At 38.6% G+C, this 25,371-nt stretch overlaps 1 protein-coding gene across 2 annotated transcripts in view; it reads right to left on the reverse strand.

Annotated features, from left to right (window-relative positions):
• The window catches only part of RRAS2 (RAS related 2), a 71,861-nt gene that overhangs the window by 24,534 nt on the left and 21,956 nt on the right, over positions 1-25,371 (reverse strand). The window contains exon 1 of one of the 2 annotated variants that reach the window (XM_055078761.1): positions 14,980-15,007. The exons of the other annotated variant lie outside the window; for it this stretch is intronic. The gene's annotated coding sequence lies outside the window, so the exon portion shown is untranslated. Of the gene's footprint in view, positions 1-14,979; positions 15,008-25,371 lie in introns of those variants that run through there. 2 annotated transcript variants of the gene reach the window in all.

Genomic DNA, 25,371 nt, shown 5'->3' on the forward strand with positions numbered 1-25,371 from the left:
TAAGCATAAAACGTTCCTTCAAAGCCCTTCTGTGTGCAAGTTTTTCCTTGCACCTGAGAAATCTAAGACAAATCTCCTAATTTTTTCCAATCATTCTTCAATTATAAATAGTTGTTCAATTACTTTCAACCCCAAGAACACTGTGATTTCAATAATTAAGTTGTCTATACAGATGGCCAGCAGGCACATGAAAAGATGCTCAACGTCACTAATTATTAGAAAAATGCAAATCAAATCCACAATGAGGTACCACCTCACACAGGTCAGAATGGCCATCATTAAAAAGTCTACGAATAACAAATGCAAATAAACACAGAAACAAACCTATATGTCCATCGACAGATGAATGGATAAAAAAGATGTGGTACATATAAACAATGGAATACTACTCAGCCATAAAAAAAGAATGAAATAATGCCATCTGCAGCAACATGGATGCAACTAGAGATTATCATACTAAGTGAAGTAAGAAAGAGAAAGACAAATACCATATGATATCAATTATATGTGTAAGCTAAAATATGGTTCAAAGGAACCTATCTACAAAACAGAAACAGACTCGTAGACACAGGGATCAGACTTGTAGTTGCCAAGGGGGGGTAGGGGGGTAAAGAGAGGGATGGACTGGGAGTTTGGGGTTGGTAGACGCAAACTATTACATTTAGAATGGATAAACAACAAGGTTCTAATGTATAGCACAGGGAACTGTATTCAATATCCTGTGATAAACCATAATAGAAAAGAATATTTAAAAAGAATGTATGTTATGTGTATAACTCAGTCACTCTGCTGTACAGCAGAGATTGATTGGCACAGCATTGTAAATCAACTATACTTCAATTTTAAAAAACTGAAAAAAGAAGAAAAAACATAATAATTAAGATTTCTAGTACAGAGTCTTAATTGCATTAGTCAATACTCATTTAAATTAAAGTTTCTTTCTCCCCTTTCTACACAGAGCTGAGACGTCTGCGATAGGACAGGGGTCGGGGGATAGTTAAGACCAGTCATCTATCTTTCCCCATCTTATTTATTATGCATCTTTTCTACCCCCAGCAAGGCTGCCTCTGCTCTGGCTCCTTAAGGGCTGGAGCTGAAGGAGTGGGGAGAAGTAAGGGGGGTTGAAAAGACCACACCAATGAAATCTGATGTCCATGCTAACTTTCTCATGAGGGCCTATAGGCTTCCTGGAAGAGTGCACCAGTGAGACCCACCACGTGCAATTCCCAGGACGTGAGTGAGTCCTGGCCATTTACACTTCCATCTCTCAATCCTTGGGGTTCCCATGGGCACCTCCTGATTCACAGCATCTTCTAGGTAGCCATGCACAGTGTCTCTTTTTAGAAGGCTTTTTAAGCTGGTTCCATCCAGAAACTCAGGGAAACCTACTGTCTTTCAAAGTGCATACTGCTAACTAAACAGCCCTCTTCCTTTCTCTCTCTGCTATCAATCCACAGATTCACACACTAATCCTTATGCTCTCCAAACACCTGGGGATACACGTCAAGTTCTTAGAATGATTCTATTAGAGCTTCTCCCATCATTAGGCTTCAATGAAGGGGGCTTAAGAGAAGCATCCTCTCCTCTCTGCTGAGTGTGGAGGCGGGAAAGGACAAAGAACACACAGCATACTGACAGCTCTCTCCAAAAACATCCTTGTCTCAGAACCCTTAACTCTCCACACTTTTACTTCCGGGAGATAAAGTATGGGCTAAACGTGCAATAGCAATTTAAGGCCACCTTCTATGCAAGTCCTTGAAATATGAGAGTCACTTGGCAACTATTGCTTTATTCCCAGCCTTTGGGGCTTCAAGAGAAACTAAAATAGGTTAGAGTTCCAGTTAAAATCCTGTTATATATGTCCAACTAGATTTGATGAATCCAAGGTCTACCTCACGCCTTTCAGAATTTCTTTGGCATTAAGCAAGGTACTCTGCACAAACACAGTTAGAGCCTCAAAATATTTTCTGTTGGAAAACCCCGTAATTATGAAGATCATAATGAGGAGTTAGGAATTAATTTCCAAGAGCACTATATGGACCTGGTTAGCTATCAGTAGCCTCTGTTTGCTAAAACAGGAGCAGTGCAAATTCCTCTGGTAACACTAGAGAAGACTACAGCAACTTCAGGCAGCTGTGAGCCAGAGTCGGGCGCTTCCTGGTGTCACTTTTTAACAGCAGCTGTCAAGTCACAGAGAACCTTTGTTCCCTGCAACACCCTCCCTTACTTTCATGTCAAATGTTTCCAATATGCTTGATATTCCTTCACTCAAGTACATATTTTTTTCCTGATTGAAATGAGTATTTCATTTAATCTAACATGTGTAATTACAGAGATCTCCATAATTTATCCTCCAGAACTCTAATGCAGAATAATAAAAGCTACCCTAAACCCTGTAATCTTTTAGCTTCTTTTTAACAAAACTTAGGCCTTCAGTCAATGTTGCTGTCTCAGACTGTCTAAAGCCACCATGTGCCTTTCATGTGACCTCTGTGCAATCTCAGCGATAATATACAAACCTCAAGCAAAGTAACTGCTTGCAAATCAATGGGTCTAGTATGCACTAAGTACAGTACAAAGTCAACTTACAAACTGGTTCTATTACAAAAGTTTGTTTCTAAAGTCAGTTATTTGGTGCTCATTTTCCCAGGGAAAAACTGTTCTAATCTGTGTTTAGGTCCATAGGCCAGACCACAAAAACTACTGTTGAAATTTGGTCCTGAGCCAGTGTTAACCCTGAGTCTAACCTCTGCAGCAGAGTCGTCTGGCCCAAGAAGAAATGGGAAGAGTTTTGGTTCCTTTCCCAGAGTACAGAGCCAGCCGAAGCTACACTTATAAGGAGGAAAAGCTTGTCCTGGGGCACCCCTTGTACACCCAGACTCCTCATTCTGCCCCAGCTCCCCACTACTACACTCTTACCCTAGCTTTAGCCTCCTCCTGAAAACATACTAGGTACGAAACCACTTACCTCTCTCCCCACTGTTCCTTCTACTCTCAAAGTAAAACTAGCAATTCCCTCAGGAAAGCTAGCTCTCACCCAGAGGCACTAGGTAGACAATTATCAGTCCAAATTAGAGCACATTGCAGTATGAGACAGCTCACCTCAACCCTGCAAATGCTTGCTCTTTTTCAAAAGCAAAATTCTAAACCAAAATGAATCTTCAGTAACATTTTTACCTCCGGTTCAAAAAGAAAAAGAAAAGCTTCAGACTCTGTGAAGGGAAAATTATTCCGGGGGGTAAACCGCCATTTCACGATGCCAGCTCCCTGTATTCTTCACAGCTTTCATCCCTCCAAACCCACAGGCTTTAAAAGGAGAGAAGAAAAGAGAAAGGTTGTCCTCTTTCCACTTTCCCTGCCCTCCACCACCCTACAACTTGTAAAGCTAACCTATGGCGTAGACAAGATCACACAACATTTTCCATTCACAATGCCAGTGAGTGATTTTGAAAACTGTCAACAAGAGGAAAAGGGCTGCCACAGCTACAGCCACGATTCATATATATAAACCATTTGCATGTAAGTCAAGCTTGACTCAGGAGCTACCTACATAACTAGACAGTCATCCTTTAATGTTGGCATAATATTTACAAACCATTGAGCAACAATAAGCCAGTGGCCTCTATCATGTAGCATGATAAAGTTTATTTCACTTCCTTGAACTTAATAGTTGTTTACTCTTTTTTTTTTTAACATCTTTATTGGGGTATAACTGTTTTACAATAGTGTGTTAGTTTCTCCTTTACAACAAAGTGAATCAGTTATACATATACATATGTTCCCATATCTCAGTTGTTTACTCTTATCCCCCAATTACTGTAGTCTTATACAGATACCATATAAAGCCTACAGGAAGTTTTAAGGATAAGAATTAACAATTTTTTAAAAGCACAATGATAACTGGCACAGAAAGAGTAATAGATAAACAAAGAGGGCCATATAAGCCTGTGTATCATATGTACCTCACACCATCCCCATGGGAAATCTGAGTAAATCTCAGACATTCCCTTTTTCACACCAAGGCACAAGTCTTGTGTCTTTCAGTTCTTGCCTTGACTGAACCTTGCACTCCAAGGGAGTTTCCACACCCACCCCATCTTTTCCATCCCCATAGCTATTACCTTAGTTAAGTTAGCCTTTCCTACTTCTACCTCATGTGGACCACAGCTCCCTAAACAACATTATACTGCCCTCAGTGGGACACTTTAGATGAACGAGGCTGCCCCTAACCTCTAGGGGCACAAAACTGTCCAGGCTTAACCTGGGTCCCATCTCTGCATCCTTCCTCTCCATCAGGGTCCTCCCCACACTGGAGTCCCTTAGGTCCTCTCTGCAGGCTCAGCCCCACCACACAGACCTCAGGACCAGTATCAGCTTTAGGCAAGAAACATTTTCAACTGTTACAAGATCCACATTCAGAGTCTCAGCATTGTTAGCTTTGTTACCCGTCTGACCTTGGCACGATACTACAATGCTGATAACTGCTTCTATTTTACTCCCAAACCCCAATATCACCATTTCTCCTCCCTTTTAATAGACTTTCCCAATCAACATGTGTTCCAGCTCTTATAATTGGGTTTCTTCTACTCTGAACTCTTTTCTTATACTGATTATCTGCTAAGTAACTCAGGCCCTTCCTAGAACCAGGGCCTCATTTTTGTTTGTTTGTTTGCTTTTAAGAGTGTTATTGGGATATAATTCACATACCATAAAATTCACCCATTTAAGGCAGACTATTTAATAGTTTTTATTAACTTACAAGGTTATGCAGCCGCCACCACTATCTAATTCTAGAACACTTTCACCACCCCAAAAAGGAATCCTATACCCATTAGCAGTAATTTCCCATTTCCCCCATCCCCTCCCATTCCTATGGCCACTAAACGACTAATCTACTTTCTGTCTCTATAGGTAGGCTTGCCTGTTAGTGACATTTCACATAAATGGAATCATACAATATGTGACCTTTTGTCTCTGGCTTTTTCCACTTAGCATAATGTTTTCAATGTTCATCCATGTTGTAGCATGTATCAGTAATTAATTTCTCATTCCTTTTTATGATATGCCATCATATGGATACACCATACTATATTTATCCATTCATCAGGTAATGGACATTTGGGTTGTTTCCACATTTTGGCTATTATGAACAATGGTGCCATGACCATTCATGTACAATCTTTTGTGTGAACATATGTTTTTGTTTTTCTTGGGTATAAAATCAACTAGTAGTGGAATGGCTGGATCATATGGTAACTCTACGTTTAACTTTTCGAGGAACTGCCAAACTGTTTCCCAAAGTGGCTGTTCCATTTTACATTCCCATCAGCAGTGTTCAAGGGCTCTCACTTCTCAATATCCTCACCAACACTTGTTACTGAACATCTGTCTTTTTGATTCTAGCCATCCTAGTATAAAGCAGTTATTTCTTCGCAGTTTTGATTGGCATTTCCTTAATGGGATGTTGGGCATCTTTTAAACATGCTTTTTTGCCATTTGTATATCCTCTTTGGAGAAATGTCTATGCAAATCTTAGCCCGCTTTTAAAGTGGGTTGTCATTTTATTGTTGAGTGTAAGAGTTCTTAATATTCTTCATACAAATCCTTTATCATATATACAACTTGCAAATATTTTCTCCAACAGTCCCATTATTTTATAAAGTCTTCCTGCCAAAAATTAATACACAGTTCCTAAATCTCAACCATGAGCCAAAGTCCTGTTACCTACCAACAAATTGCCATAATTCCAACTTCCATATACCCACATTTCTGGGTAATATCTGTTCTTGTGTTCCATCAGTCATTTGCACTATCCTCCACTGTGTAGTGGATCTGCTGTGATGTTTGCCTAGAACAAAATTTCCATTGCCATACCCACCTCCCTAACACTCATCCACACCTACCCCAACCCTGAACTTTCCCCATCACACTGAACTTCCTCTGCCTATGAAATGCCCTAGCAAAGTTCCCTTGTGCGAGTATTTGGAGTCGCCCTACTTCATCAAATCTAAGATGCCGTCAATTCTAAGACCATCATTATTTTATATGCCAAAACAACTATGGCACATCTTTGATTATGAAGCAGCTTAATGTCAGAGATACTAAAATGTAGAGGAGAAAAACTGAGTTAGAATCAATGAAAGACGGTAGACCTAGACAACAACTTTATAAGGCTGGTGTTATTATTCGCGTTTTGCAGATAATATCAGTTAAGTGACCTGCCAAACGTCACAAGGTCAGTAGGTTGGTGGAACTGAGATCCAAATCCAGGTCTGACTCCAAGGCAATACTGCTTCCACTACATTTTCTTTAACCCGCCATATTAACATCAAAGCATCAGCATGCATCAGTTTAAAAAAGAAATCCTATTACTCTTAAAATAAGTTATTTTTTTAACTGTAAACTGCTATTGCCAAACAGGAAAGACAGTTAAAAACAGCTTTATTCAAAATGAAAACACTCCATTTCTACATTAAGAATAAACGTCTAGGGACTTCCCTGGTGGCGCAGTGGTTAAGAATCTGCCTGCCAATGCAGGGGACACGGGTTTGAGCCCTCGTCCGGGAAGATCCCACATGCCACGGAGCAACTAAGCCCGTGCGCCACAACTACTGAGCCCATGTGCCACAATTACTGAAGCCCACGTGCCTAGAGCCTGTGCTCCACAACAAGAGAAGCCACCACAATGAGAAGCCTGCACATCGCAACGAAGAGTAGCCCCCACTCGCCACAACTAGAGAAAGCCCGGGCGCAGCAACAAAGACCCAACGCAGCCATAAATAAATAAATAAATTTATTTTTTTTTAAAAAAAAGAAGGTCTAATGGGACTGCCTTGGCGGTCCAGTGGTTAAGACTCTGCACTTCCTTCCACTGCAGGGGTCACGGGTTCAATCCCTGGTAGGGGAACTAAGATCCCACATGCCTAGCAGCGCGGCCATAAATAAATAAAGGCAAGCCACAGATTGAAATAATATATTAAAAAAATAAATAAATAAAGGTCTAAGTATGGCAATATAAAAAAATACAAAACAAATACTCTTTGATCTAGCAATTTTACTTCTAGAAATTTATTCTACTGATACACCTGTGCATGAAAGAAATGACCGGTGCAAGGTCATTCATTACTGAATTGTTCTTAATTTTAAAAAACTGAAAGGACTTAAAATGTTCTTCAGTAATTGACTGGTTAAATTATGAAACATTCATTCAATATGAATGCAGCCAATAAAAAGAAAAATTACGAAGAAGAATGACTTCACGTGCAGCCAATAAAAAAAGAAGTAGAAGAATGACTTCACATGCTAATATGGAGTAATCCACATGATACATCATTAAATAAACACACACAGTTTAAATATTTGCTTTATATACATAAAATATCTCTGGAAAGATACACAAGAAACTTATTTAACTTTGATTACCTGTGGAAAGAACTGGGTTGCTGGGAGACATGAGTGGGAGGGAAAATTAATTTGCAGGTTTTGAAATCTGAAACATGTGAATGAAAGAAGGAACTAAGGGAAAAGACCCAGACAGATTAAAAATAAGCCCTTTAGTAATAAAAGCAGAGCACAGGAGTGTGAGGAAACCTAGATTCTAGTCCCAGCTCGACACCTAGATGAGTGTTCCTGGATGAGTCAACCTCTTTCTTGGCTTTTAGCTGTAAATGAGCAATTTCCTCTTCATGATCTTTTAAAAGATTCTTTCCAGCTCTTTAATTTTATTATGACATATTTAGCTCCCACAAGTGTGTCAAATATAATTTGTAGGTACTATTTAAAATGTCTTTGTTTTAAGTTTGTGGCACAATAGAATATCAGATCTTGAGTCAGGATGGTTTGCTTAAAGCCCTAGCTCCTGCTACTTTGTAGCTGTAGGATTTGTAGCAAATCACATCACTGACACCAAGCTCTACTACCTGTAAAGCTGAGATGATGCCTAGGCGATGTGGTGAAGGTTATTTAATCTCCTAAATCTCAGTTTCCTGACTTGTAACATGGCCATAATGATTCTTATTTGAAAGGACTACTGTGCAGGTGAAACGACACTGTAAAGTACCCAGTACCCTGCTTAGCTCAAAATGGGCATTTGAAAATTGGTTCTCTTCCTCTCCAGACTTAGAAACAAAAGGCTGCCCTGCAAGCAGGGAGCTGACCAACTCACTTCTGGCTGTAACTTTTGCTCCCCAGAGCCTGGGTTGTTACTTCCTTTTTCACTTCCTTTCCCCTCTATCCACTGCTACCTACGAATATCCTATACCCCATTTTCATTTCTCATCTCTTCTAGAGCAGAAAAGGGGCCTATAGAAGCAAAACCAGAAGTAAAGGAGGGTGATGACTTTCGCAGCCCACATTCTACTAAACTTTTAAAACTTCCACATGAATCTTCCTTAGGTTCACTCACTAACCCACTCAATCTACAGATGCTAATGGAGTACCTACAATGTGTCAGGAGCTAAGGATGAATCCCCGCTCTCACAGAGCCTGCAGTTTTTTGGCGGTTGACCATCAACAAATCAACAAACATAATGTATCAGAGATGATGAAAACTCTGAATAAAAATCAAGGGAGCTGACAGCAGCAGGACCTAGAGGGGAGGATGTGATAATGCAAAAGATGGCCAAGAAGGCGTCAGAGACAGTGTGACATCTGAGAGAATCTTGCATCAGTTGAGGGAGTGAGCCATGCTGCTACCTGGGGGCAGACCATGCCAGGCAGAGAGGACACGAAGTTAAAGGCAGTGAGGTAGGATGTGTAACACGTCAGAGGACCAGCAAGGAGGTCAGCATGACTACAACACAACAAGGAAACAAGTTCAGAAAGTTCACAGGGAGGCAGGCAGAGCCTTGAAGGTCTTGGTAAGGATTTTGGATTTTATTCTAAATGAAATTAAAACTACTAGAGAGTTTGATGCTCTAATCTCATCCTCTATTGGCTGTTGCTTTCCTTCCCAGTCTTACTATACATAATGGACAGAACGGTTATGATACTTCCTTTCAAAGAGATTAAGCCAAGATCCGTCCCACAGAGGGTCAATTATGCCTGAAAATTATTTCAGTAGTACATTTTAAAATGTGCTGAATTGTTTTATAGGAATATACTATAAATAGAGGAAAGCAACATTGTAAGCTACCGCAGATACATATAAGATACGCATACACACAAACAATATGTTTGGGCAGTTTTGTTTGTTATTGTGAAAAACTATTGATAACTTAAATGTCCATAACAGGGAACAGTTAAATGAATTACAGTCTGTACATTATAGAATAGTATAGTAAACAGCCATTAAAGGGAATGAGATAAGTCTCTATGTATGAATTTCAAGAGTGTCCAAGAGGGACTTCCTGGTGGTTCAGTGCTCCCAATGCAGGGGGCCCAGGTTTGATCCAGGGAACTAGATCCCACATGCATGCTGCAACTAAGAGTTCGCATGCCACAACTAAGGAGCCCACGTGCTGCAACTAAGGAGCTGGTGAGCCACAACTAAGGAACCCACCTGCCGCAGCTAAAACCCAGCACACTCAAAGAAATAAATAAATATTTTTAAAGGGGGGTGTGGTGGTGGGATGAATTGGGAGATTGCGATTGACATATATACATTAATATGTATAAAATAGATAACTAATAAGAACCTGATGTATAAAAAATAAATAAATAAATAAAATTTAGGGACTTCCCTGGTGGCACAGTGGTTAAGAATCCGCCTGCCAATGCAGGGGACACGGGTTTGAGCCCTGGTCTGGGAAGATCCCACATGCCATGGAGCACCTAAGCCTGAGTGCCACAACTACTGAGCCTGCACTCTAGAGCGCGTGAGCCACAACTAATCCGGCTGCCGATGCAGGGGACACGGGTTTGAGCCCTGGTCTGGGAAGATCCCACATGCCATGGAGCACCTAAGCCTGAGTGCCACAACTACTGAGCCTGCACTCTAGAGCGCGTGAGCCACAACTACTGAAGCTCGCGCACCTAGACTCCATGTTCCACAATGAAGAGTAGCCCCCACTCACGGCAACTAGAGAAAGCCCGCGCAAAGCAACGAAGACCCAACGCAGCCAAAAATAAACAAATAAAAATTTAAAAAATAAACTAAATAAATAATTTTTTAAAAGTGTCCATGATACATTAAGTTCACTTATTCAACAAGTATTTTGCCACTTTGAAACTGGGACATAGTCCTAAATGAGAATAAAACTGCCATGGTTCTGGCACTTGCAGAACTTACTTTTTAGTGGCGGAGACAATACATAAGCAAGCAGAATGAAGGTGACAATTTTTGAAATAAGTGCTACCAAAAAAAAACCCAGACTCTTCTGGATAGAGAATGGGGGCAGGGGCTTTTAGAAATTACATTGTCAAATATTATAGCTATGGGGCTATAGCACAACTAAACTTTAAAAAACTACCTGAATGAGCCTATATTGCTATTGTTTCATCCTAATAACAATAAGAACTTAATTCCTCATGACCTTCATATCTCAAAATGGGAGAGAAGAAGGAGAGAATGCTCTCACCAGTGTCTCTCCAAACAAACCACATGCCAGGAGGCTGGGCCAGCACTTCTCAGAAAGTGGCTCTGTCTATTCACACCAAGGACCACCTCGCTTACTTCTGATTATCTAATCCCATTTACCCACCCAGCAATTCTCAGTAGTTTCTGTAAAGTCCCTCCTTGTGGCACACAAATTTAAACCAGACTAGATCACTGGATAAATTTAAACTTTTTTAAGTGGAGACAGACATGATTCATATCAAAAAGAACCATATAAACATTCATCTTACAAAAATACCCAACTATGTAGGTTTAAAAAGCCAAGAGCTAAATGGCCTATGCTCACAGAATTCAAGACTTTGCTCACACCATTTAAAGTCACAAATTATAACTTGTCTGTATGTGTACAGCCTAATTTCACAGTGAAAGAATGCCACATCAATTGCAAACCACATGAAGAGAAAGTAAACATGCAACTAAATTCTGAATCACATTTATGTACATATAAGTCAGATTCTATAACTATAATTCCATTTAGTAAAAGTACAGTGCTTATTAGCAAATTTACAGTGCTTCATAGTGCTTATTAGCAAATTCAGGAAGGGGTTTACTCACTGTAGTGGGTTGAATTGTGGCACCCAAAAGGATATGTTTAACTCCTAATCCCTGGTACCTGTGAACATGACCTTATTTGGAAATGGGTCTTTGCAGTTGCAATTAAGTTAAGGATCTCCAGATGAGATCATCCAGGACTTAAATCCAATGACTGTGTCTTTATAAGAGAAAAGAGTGGAAGATTTGAGACACACAAACACAGAGAAGACCCAGAAGGGAAGACCATGTGAAGGAGGAGACAGAGATTAGAGTGATGTGTCCACAAGCCAAGAAACAGCCAAGAGCAGCCAACAATCACCAGAAACTGGGAGAGAGGCATGGAAGAGATTCTTCCTCAGAGCCTCCAGAGGGAACCAACCCTGTTAGACAATTTGATTTGGGGATTTTGTCCTCCAGAACTGTGAGAGAATAAATTTCTGTTATTTAAAACTATGCAGTTTGTGGTAATTTGTTATAGCAGACCTAGAAAAGAAATACACTGACCTATAAAATCTGACCTCCCCAATCTTCCTAATTATTTTCTGTATGTAGCTTACAAACCCAAGAGGGGTGGATGACAAAAGAGAATTTTTTTCTACTCACAAGCTATTGAAACTCAAATATTGAGCCGTCTTCACAGTACTGGCACTACAACTTACTACAAAGATATATACACAGACACATGTAATAACTATTTTTCATTCTCTAAACTGGAGAGACTCAATTATTTAACAAAAACAAAAAGTGAATGAAGGTAAATGGAGTTAAATAGTTCCAAATTTCTAGTAGTTTTGGGAAAGCAGTCAAAATAATACTTTCTTTTAAAATATAATAAACCAATGGGACTTCCCTGGTTGCACAGTGGTTAAGAATCCACTTGCCAATGCAGGGGACACAGGTTGGACATGTCGCAGAGCAACTAAGCCCGTGCACCACAACTACTGAGCCCACGTGCCACAACTACTGAAACCTGTGCGCCTAGAGCCCGAGCTCCACAATGAGAAGTCACCGCAGTGAGAAGCCCACACACCACAACGAAGAGTAGCCCTGCTCACCGCAACTAGAGAAAGCCTGCCCGCAGCAACGAAGACCCAACGCAGCCAAAAATAAATATAATAAATTTATTTTAAAAATATAAGCCAAGATTTAACAAGTTAATTTTATTATTTTCAATTTAGTTTTTCCTTGTTATAAAATAATACATCCTCATCGTAGAAAATTTGGAAAAGCATATGAAAAAGAATTTTAAGTTCCTCTTTAAAATCAAAGTCTCTCTTCACGATTTCTCAACTTAAAATGTGAAACCAGACATGTATTTTCTACCCTGCAAGTTGAATAACCCTTTCTTAAATTGCTCAAATAAGGCCCATCATTAAGGGCCTTTGTTTACAATCAAGTTTGTATGTCAGTTACACAACTATGAAATTGAGAGTCTACAATGGAAATTCTAATCTAATTTTAACATAAGTCTTATAATTGAAACACACAAATGGGAACTACAAGGAGAGCTTTATTGTCATGGGGGTTTCCGACAAGGTGCTTTCCCTTGATCATTTTGGGTCCTGAACTGTTCTGGTCTCTAATCATAATTTACATATCAACTAAGCCCTCAATTTTAGAAATAATATTTTCATGTGCAGAAAAGCAATAGATGAAGATCAAAATATCAACAAATTTTATTCAAGAGTTTCTGACTAATGATCTCCCATATTTCCCTTTCATATTATTTTCTCAAAAGTAAGTATCAAATAGACAACACAAAAAGCAGGTAAAGAGGAACACCTAACAGCTGTCATGCAATAGCAAAGGCTGAAAACACTGAGAATGAAAATAAGCTTGAAACTTTTTGCCAAACCAAATCTCTGAATGCAGGAACATTCCTTAATGTTTTATTTAAACAGTGATGTTTTTGTTAAAAACAAAAACTTCACTAACTCCAGGTACATTTTTAAACTGTTGTGCCATTTAAATATGTTTATTCAATATCACACAGCATTCCCCACACCCTAAGTGTGCGCTGCACATAATGACTTCCCTCCAAAGAATACGGGAAAAAAAGCAAGAGGAGACGAGTAACTTTACAGTGGAGAAACCAAACAAACACTACCTCAGCCAGATGATCAAGGTCAACATCAACAGTCATAAACCGTGCTGACAGTATGTACTCTTGATGTGATGTGATGAAAATGGCACTTTACCTCTGTGGTCTTCCTCCCCAAAACCCATAACCCTAGTCTAGTTATGAGGAAAACATCAGACAAATTCCAATAGAGGGGCATTCTACAAAACACTTGACAAGTACGCCTCAAAATGGTCAGGCTCACCAAAAACAAGGAAGGTCTGCTGAGAGGAGCCTAATGAAACATGACAACCAAATGTAACGTGGTGTCTTGGTGGGATCCTGGAACAGAAAAGGGATATCAGATAAAAACTATGGAAACCTGAATGAAGTATGGACTCTAGTTAATAAAAATGCATCAATGTTGGTTCAATAACTGCAACAAATGTTCCATATAAGATGTTAACAATGGGGGACCGGGGTGCCGCCATTATATGGAAACTTTCTGTTTATCTTTTCAGTTTTTCTGCAAATCTAAAACTCTTCTAAAAAAAATAAAGCCTATTTTAAAATTTTACATGGCAGTCATTTCCAGAAAAAATACTAATTAAGGTCCTAGATCAGACTTTTCTAACCCCTCACACATAAAAGCTTAACTTAAGGGAACAACTAGATCCACTAAGCAGTTTCTTCTTTTTTTTTTAAAATGGAAGAAGCATGAGAGATTGATTGATTGATGGCTGCGTTGGGTCTTTGTTGCTGGGCTTTCTCTAGTTGCAGTGCCCTGGGGCTACTCTTTGTTGTGATGCGTGGGCTTCTCACTGCAGTGGCTTCTCTAGTTGCGGACCAACTGGCTCTAGGTGTGCAGGCTTCAGTAGTTGTGGCACAGGGGCTCTACAGCGCAGGTTCGGTAGTTGTGGCACACGGGCTTAGTTGCTCCACAGCATGTGGGATCTTCCTGGACCAGGGATCGAACCTGTGTCCCCTGAACTGGCAGGCAGAGTCTTAACCACTGTGTCACCACGGAAGTCCCAGCAGTTTCTTCTAGCATCAAGATTACATCTAGATTTTGCAAGACTGATAATTAAGGTGCTCAGGGGCAAGATAAAGGGAGACTAGATCTACCCCACCTTCTCAAGCAAACATTTGGTTTTTTATGATAAGGACGTGAAAACCCAAGTCTCATAATCACAGAGCTATTTGTAAATCAGATAATTTTAAACTAATGAAAATAACAAAAGAAAGGTATTCAGAAGAGGATTCTTCTAAAGCACAAGCCTTGAGCAAGAAGTCTGGCCTTCCATCACCAGGGACTACACATTATGTCCCTAAGCAACTGACTCCCCCTCGCCCCCCCTCCCCCCACCGTTTCCTCATGTACATAATGGAAAGTGATTTTGACACCATGCAATATCCAAAGGATGCTCAAAAAATAACAGTATATCATAAAAATATAACATTCTTACTCTTTCACATCACTGGCATCTGCTAAAAGCAACCAATTCAGGTAAAATGTATGTAATACTTTTTCTGTGAGGTATGCATCAGTACTAAGCAAGAGAATCAACCAAAAGAGAGGGGGTGCAAAGGAGGGGAAGTAGAAGTAGCATTTAACTAACTACTTATCAGCAATTACCAGGCCCTCCTTTTAGATGTTTCTCCCTGCAAAAGTGTCCTAGTGAAAGTCTCATTTTAACTAACGCTTATTGAGATGATCTTAAAAATTGCTACACTGTAGTTCAGCAAAAGCAGAGGCTCTAAATGCAAATCAGACACTGGAGACAACAAAAATAAATGAGTATCAGTTCTTACCCTCAAGGAGTCTACTCACCCTCAAGTAGGAGGCAAGACAAGAAAACAAGTACAATCTTTTCTTGACTCAAGGATGCCATCAATTGGAAGATGCATCCTAATTACAAGGATATTAAAATAAGAATTTTTAAATGTGTCTTAGAATGGATAAGACACTATAGTTTCTGAATGATAAGCCCTAGGTAGGTTAGCATAAGAAACAATATGGGAGCACAGATATGAATGTTCTACCATCTGACATTGCTATCTTTATGGGGGCAGGGGGGAGGGGGGTAGGTATGAGCAGTTCCACATATTCTTAATCCTATAAATCAATGGGAAAAATAGAACTCAAAATTTATACATCTTGCTAGGAAGAGCTTTATTTATAAAAGGCAAGACAGACCTGTAAAGATGCAGAATACCTTTATTAATAAAAATTATTAAAGCCATAAATGTATGAATAAATTCATACTGATATTTCACTAAATTATTTGGGAAACAAAATTCACAGGTAATTTCTTTACCTAAGAAGAAAAGCCTTTTTATCAACAAGATACTTAGAAGATGAGAGAAGTTAACAGTTGTTCCTCTTGATCTTCCTCTATAAAACAAATCATAGTAAAGCTTTTAGTGTATGAAGGGAGACAATCGTAAAATAAACTACATTTCTAAAAGAGAATTCGGTTCTTTTCAGAGATAGCAGAAAGAACAAAACATTTTCATGATGTTTTTCCCTTCAGTTAGGACTAAAGCACTAAAGCTCTACTTTAGGACAGGAAAACGCTGTTTTTTGCAAAAACTCCTTTAAGGTCATGCACATAAACCCTGGAGAAGTATTTGCTGAATGAATGAAATCACTAGCCCAATAAGTCCTATTTGGATGTTTACTTCTTTTTAACACTAAAGTGCCCAGAGATGAGATGGCACCTGTTCAATTAGGTGCCCTAATGAGATAAGTAAAAACCCTTCTTTCACAGCAGGACTCCTGTATCCAGCCAGGTAAGGCCCTCACTCAGTCTCCCCCGCTGTGTTATCCCAGCAAAGAGCCCAGCTCAGCCAGGCCATGGAGCAGCTAAGACAGAAGAAATGTTTCCAGAGGAAGGCAGACAGTGTACAGTAAAGATAACCCAAGCAGAGACATTTTATTGATTCTTACATTCCCCACTTTGGGGGCTATTCAAAAGTAACTTTAAATCAGACTTTTAGAAAAATTAAGTTTCACACTTCCAACTCCTTCAGGGAAACATATCTGTACACCTTAAGTCACAATACCTCTACAGAGTTTACTATGTGCCAGGCACTAGGTGCTTCACAAATATGTTAATTGAAACCTCACAATAAGTCCATGAAGTAGGCAGGTACTCGTATTACTGTCTCCATCTTATAGGTGAGGAAAGGGAGACATAAGAGGTTAAGTAACTTGCCCAAAGCCACAGGACAGTAAATGGTAGAGTGGAGATTGATTCCAAGCAGTCTGGCTTGATTCTATGTCCCAAACCACTACGTTACACTGAGAGCTACCTGCAGAAAACAAATGTATTACCCCTATTTTCTCTATATTTATGGAGTAAAATGTCCAGACCTCAAATCCTTCTCCCCACAGACCTCAGTGAACCCTGACGTTGGCAATAAGCTGGCAAACAGGCGAAGTTTTTCCTAGGTACGTAAGTACGACTTGCATTGCAATAAACACAGATATAAACTATCCAGACGCCCTTCTGCCCTCTAAGAAAGAGCACAGAAAACTGCAAGCTTACCATACATATTGAAGGATTTCTCCTTCCCCTTTAAAGTATTATGAAAATATCTCACATCCAACACTTAACAGATAAAAGGTCACGATCCTATCCAAAAGGCTTATGGTAGAGAGATGCAAGTATTAGTTTTATTTTTCCTACTGCAAAATAACTGTGTGAGTAAAACAATGAAACTTGCTGGATAAACTAACAAAAACAGATGTAAAAGAATCCAACATGACATGATAAAGGGGGTTAGTTCCACATTGTGAGGCATAAGATCTCTTACCTTAAGGCGCTCAAAATATGTAAGCTATCTGCCCAAAAGAGAAAAATGAAGAGCTCACTAGAGAAATGATAACAAAATACGATTATAAAAACACTAAACACCTCATTGTAACTGTTATATATTTACAATGAACTAGTCACTGTGAAAATGTTTAAAAAATAATACCCAAAAAAGAGTCAGTGAGAAGAATATAAAGATGAGTTAAATAAAGGTCTTCTTGCATAATTCAATTTGTTTATTTAGTTGTAGCACTGCCCACCCACCCCATCCCTCAAAAAAAGCCACACTCATTTGAAGTCATTTTATCTCTTGCTATTTCCTTTGCAGTGAGTCTGCAAAGTTGTGATGCATGGTGGTGATCCTATTCATTGAACAGAAAGCAAGTGAGTGAAACATACAAGCAACTAAACCTCTGGCACCCTGTAAAACCACAAGAGAGAAAGATCTTTTTTTCCCATGTTCTAACAGATTTTTAAAAAGCCCTTTTCTTAAGTGGCAATATACCTAGAATGACTGCATGTTTGTCTAGAGTCACATGCTCTCTACCAAAAGTCAGAAGTCAATTGACACTGAGACTGGAAATTAATCCACTCAAAAATTTTAAATGGACTTTTAAGCAATTCTCGCTTATTTACTTACAACATTTAGCTAATTTCAATCTGTAAATAAAAGTATCAGAAAGTTTTTTTTTCTGTAGACCTTAGCTTTCATAGTTAAAAGAGACTGCCCATTCTCCAGAGAGTCCCCTTAATCAAATTTTTGTTTTCAGAAAAAGTTATGCAAAAACATTAGCTAAGAATGGCTTAAGATAAAAAGCACAGGAATGGAACTTTTCTAAAAGGCACTAAATATACTGTCAGTTTATATAAAGTATCATGGATTGGCAAAAATAAAAATACCAAATAATTTAAATTTATTTTAAAATTCATCTCTCAAGACCCTGACAACCAATCATGAAAAGAAGCATGATATAAAATAGAAAAATACTTTGAAAATGTGAGTTAGTGTTCGTAGTAACTTAAGCAACTTAATGATAAAAGATAAACTGATTGTAAACAAGTAAATGCAATGTCAATACTTTAAAATCTTTAGGAAATGTCCATACCATCTCTCCTTCTGCTAGCATGACTAATGAGAAAACCTAAATTTTCTCTCAATTAATTTCCCTTCGTGGAAGGGTGGTGGAATGTGGCCGGGAACTCTGCAAGGATGGCAGTGGAGTCCCTCATTCTTTATACTGACACTGAAGAATGATCAAAAAGTATCAAAATACCTGATGTCCCTGCGCAGGGTATGGGTGGAGCCTAAATCTGTTATTTGTTATTTCTGCCCTGTCTTGTCTTCTGTTAGTGCACATTTGCTTGATCATTCGGAAGCGAGTGGGAGTAGAGAGAGCAGGGGGCTGTCAACCTGCTAAGACCACTTTAGCCCACCTATGACCACTTCGGCCTGGTTGGAGGGACCCCTCTTAATGAGAGAAGTCTCAGATTTAGCTCCCTTTCCACCCTCCAGCTTGTTCCTAATTGAAATTGACTCGTTCCTGAAATTCTGCATTTCCTGTTTTCTTATCAACAAATGCTCCCTTCTCTTACTCGAGCTCACCCTAGCTTGGGGATAGGGTAATTAGGAAGCGTGAATAATTCTAGGACCAATAAAGGAAGAAAAATTAAGAAACAAAAGAACCTTGTTACACACACACACGAAAAATCAGGTCCAGAACTTGTAAAAGCCAGTTCTACCAAACTTTGAGGGAGCAGGTAATTCCAGTATTACAAAAATTTTTCCAGAGAACAGAAAAGAGGAAATACTTGCCAACTCATGAGGCCAGTATAACCTAGATACCAAAACCAGACGAGGACATTAAGAAAAGTGAAAATTATAGGCCAACTTCACAAAAAAAAACCCACAGATACAAAAAAAATTTAAAGCCCGTAAACAGGGCTTCCCTGGTGGCGCAGTGGTTGAGAGTCCGCCTGCCGATGCAGGGCACACGGGTTCGTGCCCAGGTCCGGGAAGATCCCACATGCCGCGGAGCAGTTGGGCCCGTGAGCCATGGCCGATGAGCCTGCGCATCCGGAGCCTGTGCTCCGCAACGGGAGAGGCCACAACAGTGAGAGGCCCGCATACCAAAAAAAAAATAAAAAAATAAAATAAATAAATAAATAAATAAAATAAAAGCCCGTAAACAAAATATTAGCAAGCAGAATCAATCCAACAGTAGTACATAAACAAGAATACAGATTATGACTGATGACAGATGTATCCCAAGAATCCAGGAATATAAGGATACACAGACTTTTTGAAAAAATTACAAACATAATTCACCACATGAGATTAAAGGAAAAACAATATGATCATAAGAAATACAGGAAAAGCATGAGAAAATGTCACATTTATCTTAAAAATTCATAGCAAGGGGGACTAGAAGGGAACCAAAGACCTACAGCAAACATTTTTTTAACAGTGAAACTCTTTAAAATCAAGAATAAGAATGTCATTCTATAATGGAGGTTTCTTAAAAAAACTAAAAGTAGGGAATTCCCTGGCAGTCTAGTGGTTAGGACTCGGCACTTTCACTGCCAGGACTCGGGTTCAATCCCTGGTCGGGGAACTAAGATACCGCAAGCCACGCAGTGCGGCCAAAAAAAAAAAAAGAGAGAAAAAAGAAAACTAAAAGTAGAACTTCCATATGACCCAGCAATTCCACTTCGAGGTATATATCCAAAAAAAACAAAAACACTAATTAAAAAAGATGCATACACCCCAGTGTTCACAGCAGCATTATTTACAATTGCCAAGATATGGAAGCAACCTAAGTGTCCATGAACAGATGAACAGATAAAGATGTGGTATATACATAACAATGAAATACTACTCAGCTATAAAAAAAAGAATGAAATTTTGCCATCTGCAGCAACATGGATGGACTTGGAGGGTATTATGCTAAGTGAAGTAAGACAGAGAAAGACAAATACTGTTTATCACTTATATGTGGAATCTAAAAAATAAAACTATTGAATACAACAAAAAAGAAGCAGACACAGATACAGAGAACTAGTGGTTACCAGTGGGGAAAGGAAAAGGGGGAGGGGCTTTAAGGATGGGGATTAAGAGGTACAAACTATTAGGTATAAAATAAGCTACAAGGATATACTGTACAACACATGGAATATGGCCAATATTTTAGAATAACTATAAATGGAGTATAACCTTTAGAGATTGTGAATCACTATGTTGTACACCTGTAACTTACATGATATTGTACATCAACTATACTTCAATTAAAAAAAAGAAAGAATGTCCACTATTACTACATTATATTGGCGATCCTAACCAATGCAATAAGTCAAGAAAACAAAATGATATGAGAATTAAAAACAGATTACAGTTAGAACAGTCCTTAGAGTTTCCTGAAAAGACTCTCCCAGGTTATAATCCTCAGGTTGGTGCAAATAAAATTTTCCATTTCTTTCTTAAACACACACACACAAACGGTTGACCCCTGAATAACACAGGTTTGAGCTGCATGCGTCCACTTATATGTGAATTTTTTAAAATAGTACTACAGTACTACATGATCCATGATTGGTCGACAGAGGAACCACCTTTACGGAATGCCAACTAAGTTATACCTGGATTTTTCCACTGAAAGAAGGGTCAGGCATCCCTAACCCCTTCATTGTTCAAGGGTCAACTGTATTTGATATGATTATCTACGTAGAAAACCCTACAGAATACACAAAACAATTATGGGAAATAGAGCTCTGCAAGGTATATGGATATCTTGCAAGGTATTTGGATACTTGAATACCCAAAACTAAATCTACATAACCCCCAGCCAAAAATAAGCCATTTCTGTATACAAGCCATTAGAAAACTTAAGTCAAATAGAAGATCCATTTACAATAGCAACAGCAAATATATGATAACTGGGAATAAACCTAATAAAATATGAAAAGAAACTATAAAGCCAAACAAAGGTCAAAACAGAGGAGGGAGGGAGAGAGGGAGATACACATGAATGGAAAAGCATTCTATGTTCATGGATAGAATTGTCAAAATGTCAGTTTTTCCTTATCTGATACAATTTAAAGTTGAAGAATCTCTCAGGTTTTTCATGAAACTTGAAAGCTGATTCTAAAATTTATAAGCAAGACAAATACCCAAGAAATTCTTTACAAGAGTGATCTCCATGAAAATTTTTTGTTTTGTTCAGTGCTATTTTCCCAACACCTACACAATTCCTGGCACAAAGAAGTTGCCCAATAAGTATTTGTTCAATGAAACTTGCATTGTATATGTATAGCTGATGCACTTTGTTATAAAGCAGAAACTAACACACCATTGTAAAGCAATTATACTCCAATAAAGATGTTTAAAAAAAAAAAGAAAGAAACTTGCATTGAATGAATACAGCAGTGAAGCTCGTCCTAACCATTCATGAAACTAAGATAGAGTGGAACTGATACAGGAATAGGCAAAAAGACTAATAAAACAGAAGGCCAAAAAAAAATTCTACATATATGAAATTTGATATATAAAGAAGCAGAATAACAGATCATAGGGGAAGGTTAGAATAATCAATAAATGATGCTGGAACAACTGCTCATGCACATGGGGAAAAGTGAAATTGGGAGGAGGAGATTATAAAAGACCTATAAATACAGTATGCATTAGCTCTAGAACCACCCTAGAGGCCTCACAAATTTTGATTTTCTAAATATATTTAGATGCTATTCTAATAGAGAAAATACATAGTACTTTGCCTGGAACAGTAGTACTTAGTAATGTAAGTGCTTACTACATATTAGCTATTATTACACCTAAGCCCTCAAACACCTTTTGTGATGCCTTGCTTCAACTACTTCCTAGCTTTCTGACCTTGGAGAGGTCTTGATTTCTGAGCTTCATTTTATTCATCTACCAAATGAGCTTACACTAATACTTACCTCAACAGAGTTAACTATCTGGTGCAGTTTTGTTTTTGTTTTTGTTTAGAATGCCATTAAACTTGTAGATTGACTTCTAGAATTGACACAGTTAAGAACCTGAATCTTCAAATCCAAAAATATAGTGTGCTTTTCTATTTACTTGGGTCTTCTATGTGAAATGTGGTAGCATTCTCAGGTTTCCTGATATAGATGTTATACATTTTTTAAGTATGTGGAAGAACTGTCTCTTTGTTCGCTGTTGTACAACAGATCTCTTCTTCCAACATAACTTCTATTTGGTTTGGAAAATGATCATTTTTGCATAAAATACTACTGTCCAATTATGAAATGTAGTGGGGGCTGGGGAAGAAGCAGCAATTGATCCCATTGTGAGAGAAGATGGGAGTTTAGAATCTCACTAGGCATCTCCTGACTACTTCCTCAAATTTAAGACCTTCTGTCTGGGAATATTATAGGAAAGCATTAGGCAAAACACAGACATATTAGAATCTTTTCAAGAGTTTGGTTTTCTTTCCTTCAATAACACTAAAAATGACCTCATTATCCCACGGCATGGAACATGAAAATATTAGTGAAGGCTTCAAAAGATTATGTGCAAATCTAAAAAGCTCAGGGCATATACCTAATGCTTTACTTATTTTTCATAAAACCAGAAACAGTAATAACTTAAAACTACAAGTAACTAGATTATATACCTTCTAAAACGCTGCTGCTACTAAGTAATTTTTAACATTCTGTATATTGAATTTCTGTGCCAGGAAGTATGCAATTGTTAACTATTTTACGTGATGCTTCTATTTTTTTTAATATTTGTTTGTTTATTTGGCTGCATAGGGTCTTCATTGCTGCATGCAGGATCTTCAGTCATGGCATGTGAACTTCAGTTGCAGCATGTGAACTCTCAGTTGTGGCATGTAGGATCTAGTTCCCTGACCAGAATCGAACCTGGGCCCCCTGCATTGGGAGCGCAGAGTCTTAGCCACTGGACCACCAGGGAAGTCCCGATGCTTCTATTTTAAATTAAAAGTCATGGGGCTGCCCTGGTGGTGCAGTGGTTGAGAATCTGCCTGCCAATGCAGGGGACACGGGTTCGAGCCCTGGTCTGGGAAGATCCCACATACCGCGGAGCAAAGATCCCACATGCCGCGGAGCAACTAGGCCCGTGAGCCACAACTACTGAGCCTGTGCGTCTGGAGCCTGTGCTCCTCAACGAGAGGCCGCGACAGTGAGAGGGCCGCGCACCGCAATGAAGAGTGGCCCCCGCTTGCCTCAACTAGAGAAAGCCCTCACACAGAAACGAAGACCCAACACACCCAAAAATAAATAAATAAATAAATAAAAATTTTTTAAAGTTATGGCACATACTAGCTTAAACTACACCAATTGTTGGGAGATTGAAACTTATTTCAGGGAATATAGGCTTTCCAATGCTAATAAAGTTTTGGAAAAGACTGTAAATATTCAACATAAAATAATATATTAAGTTTCACTGTTTAGTAAGCCCTGTGAAAGCTAAACAGTGGGTAAGAAAAACAAACTTAAGGGGTAAAAGTTCTCCTATACCTATATGTCAGCTGACGTTGGCATATAAATCAGGAGTTCCAATTCAATTTAGGACATAGCTTCCAATAAAAGCAAAATGTCTGTCCTCTGCTGAGTTGCTGGGGGTTGGTAGGGTGGGGACACTTAGCAAACCAAGCAGTTGAAATTCATGTCATATCTTAAAACAAACATTGCAAATCTATTAAGAATATGAGTTCGGCTGTGGAAAAACAGGCATTCACTGGTTAAAAAAAAACAACCTCAGATAAAGCAGAAATAGCATAAAACAATTAAGCCAAATTAAGTCAAAACAACAGTGATGTTTTAAGACATAATATGCACGCATGAATTTCATTACAGAAGATATTATAGTTAAAACACCACTGAGTATACTCAAAGTGACATGTAAAAATAAAAATAGCTGAACAAAAGGTGGTCAAACCTCAAAACAAGTGCTATAACCACCACCCAAAAATGCAAAATAAAGGAAGTTGTCTTCTTCAGAGTTAAGGGGGGGTGTGTGTGTGGGGAGAGTCTCATTCTATATACTAACTTTATTCAACTTGGGGGGCAGGGATCAGTTCCAGGGCCTTCCTGAATGTTTAAAGAGCAAATACAGATTGCCATTGCTAACACGAGAAAAGGCAAGCAGTGTTGTATTAGGTTCACAAGTATTTTTATCAGTACTAGAAAAACTGCCTTTTAATTTACACTAATATACTAAAAAGTAAGCAAACTAAGTTTGCATTGCTTGAGTGTACACACACACACACAAACACTCAACCTGAAAGGACCCCACAAGGATGTGGGGATTATAAAACCAGGAGAATAACCAGTTACCTTAAAATTCACTTGATTTCATTTGAAAGACAAGTTATCAAATTGCAACTAGAATTATAACAATATAAATTCATGCAACATAACCCAAGCCACATAAATTCTCCCCTACTTAAGGAATCTCTAAATGCTTTAAGGAAAAAGAAAATGTGCAGTACATAATTTTAATCTCTTCCAACCAACTCTTCACATATTCATATATACTCACTACCACAGCTCGTTAGAGAAAGAATTTCATGGATGAAAATTTTACTTACTCTCCCCTCAAGCAAAACACACACACACACACACACACACACACACACACACTGCCAGTAATAAAAATAGATGTTACTCCTTAAAAGTCTCTGTAAAATAAAGAAACTACAACACATGTCAAACAGAAGTAAGGAGGGAAAAATACAAAGAGGCCAAACTGAGACCAAAATAATCGTAATAAAATTAAGAGGCTTCCTTAAAAAAGAAGAGGCTCAACAGGAGTTCTTTTTAAATAAAACTGAACAATATAGTGCTCAAAAAAATAGAAGGCTAACAATAAATGTGTGAGCAAACAAATGTATCAAATTTAGTCAACAGAGGAAAGCAAGGATGAAAACATCATTATCAAACATGGTAAAATTTATTTGGCAAGAGCTATAATGAGATTTTATAATGTCTTTATGCAATAATGGAAACAAAATTATTTACATAAAAAGTATAAGTCAATGCAAAAACTATTAGAAACATGGGAAATTTAGGAAAACATTATCTACAGCATGTAATCAAAAATATAGAACACAAAAGATATGAATAAAGTTAATGAAGTTTCAATGTACATATACCAAATTTTATATTTTAGAGCTGAGGTAGATTCACCACAAAATGAATGTTGGGTTGGGTTTTCTTTGTTTTTTTTGTGTGTGTGTGTGTGTGGTATGCGGGCCTCTCACTGTTGTGGCCTCTCCCGTTGCGGAGCACAGGCTCCGGACGCGCAGGCTCAGCGGCCATGGCTCACGGGCCCAGCCGCTCCGCGGCATGTGGGATCTTCCCAGACCGGGGCACGAACCCGTGTCCCCTGCATCGGCAGGCGGACT

This window comes from Physeter macrocephalus, chromosome 16 (assembly GCF_002837175.3).
Source record: "Physeter macrocephalus isolate SW-GA chromosome 16, ASM283717v5, whole genome shotgun sequence".
Classification (NCBI taxonomy): domain Eukaryota; kingdom Metazoa; phylum Chordata; class Mammalia; order Artiodactyla; family Physeteridae; genus Physeter; species Physeter macrocephalus.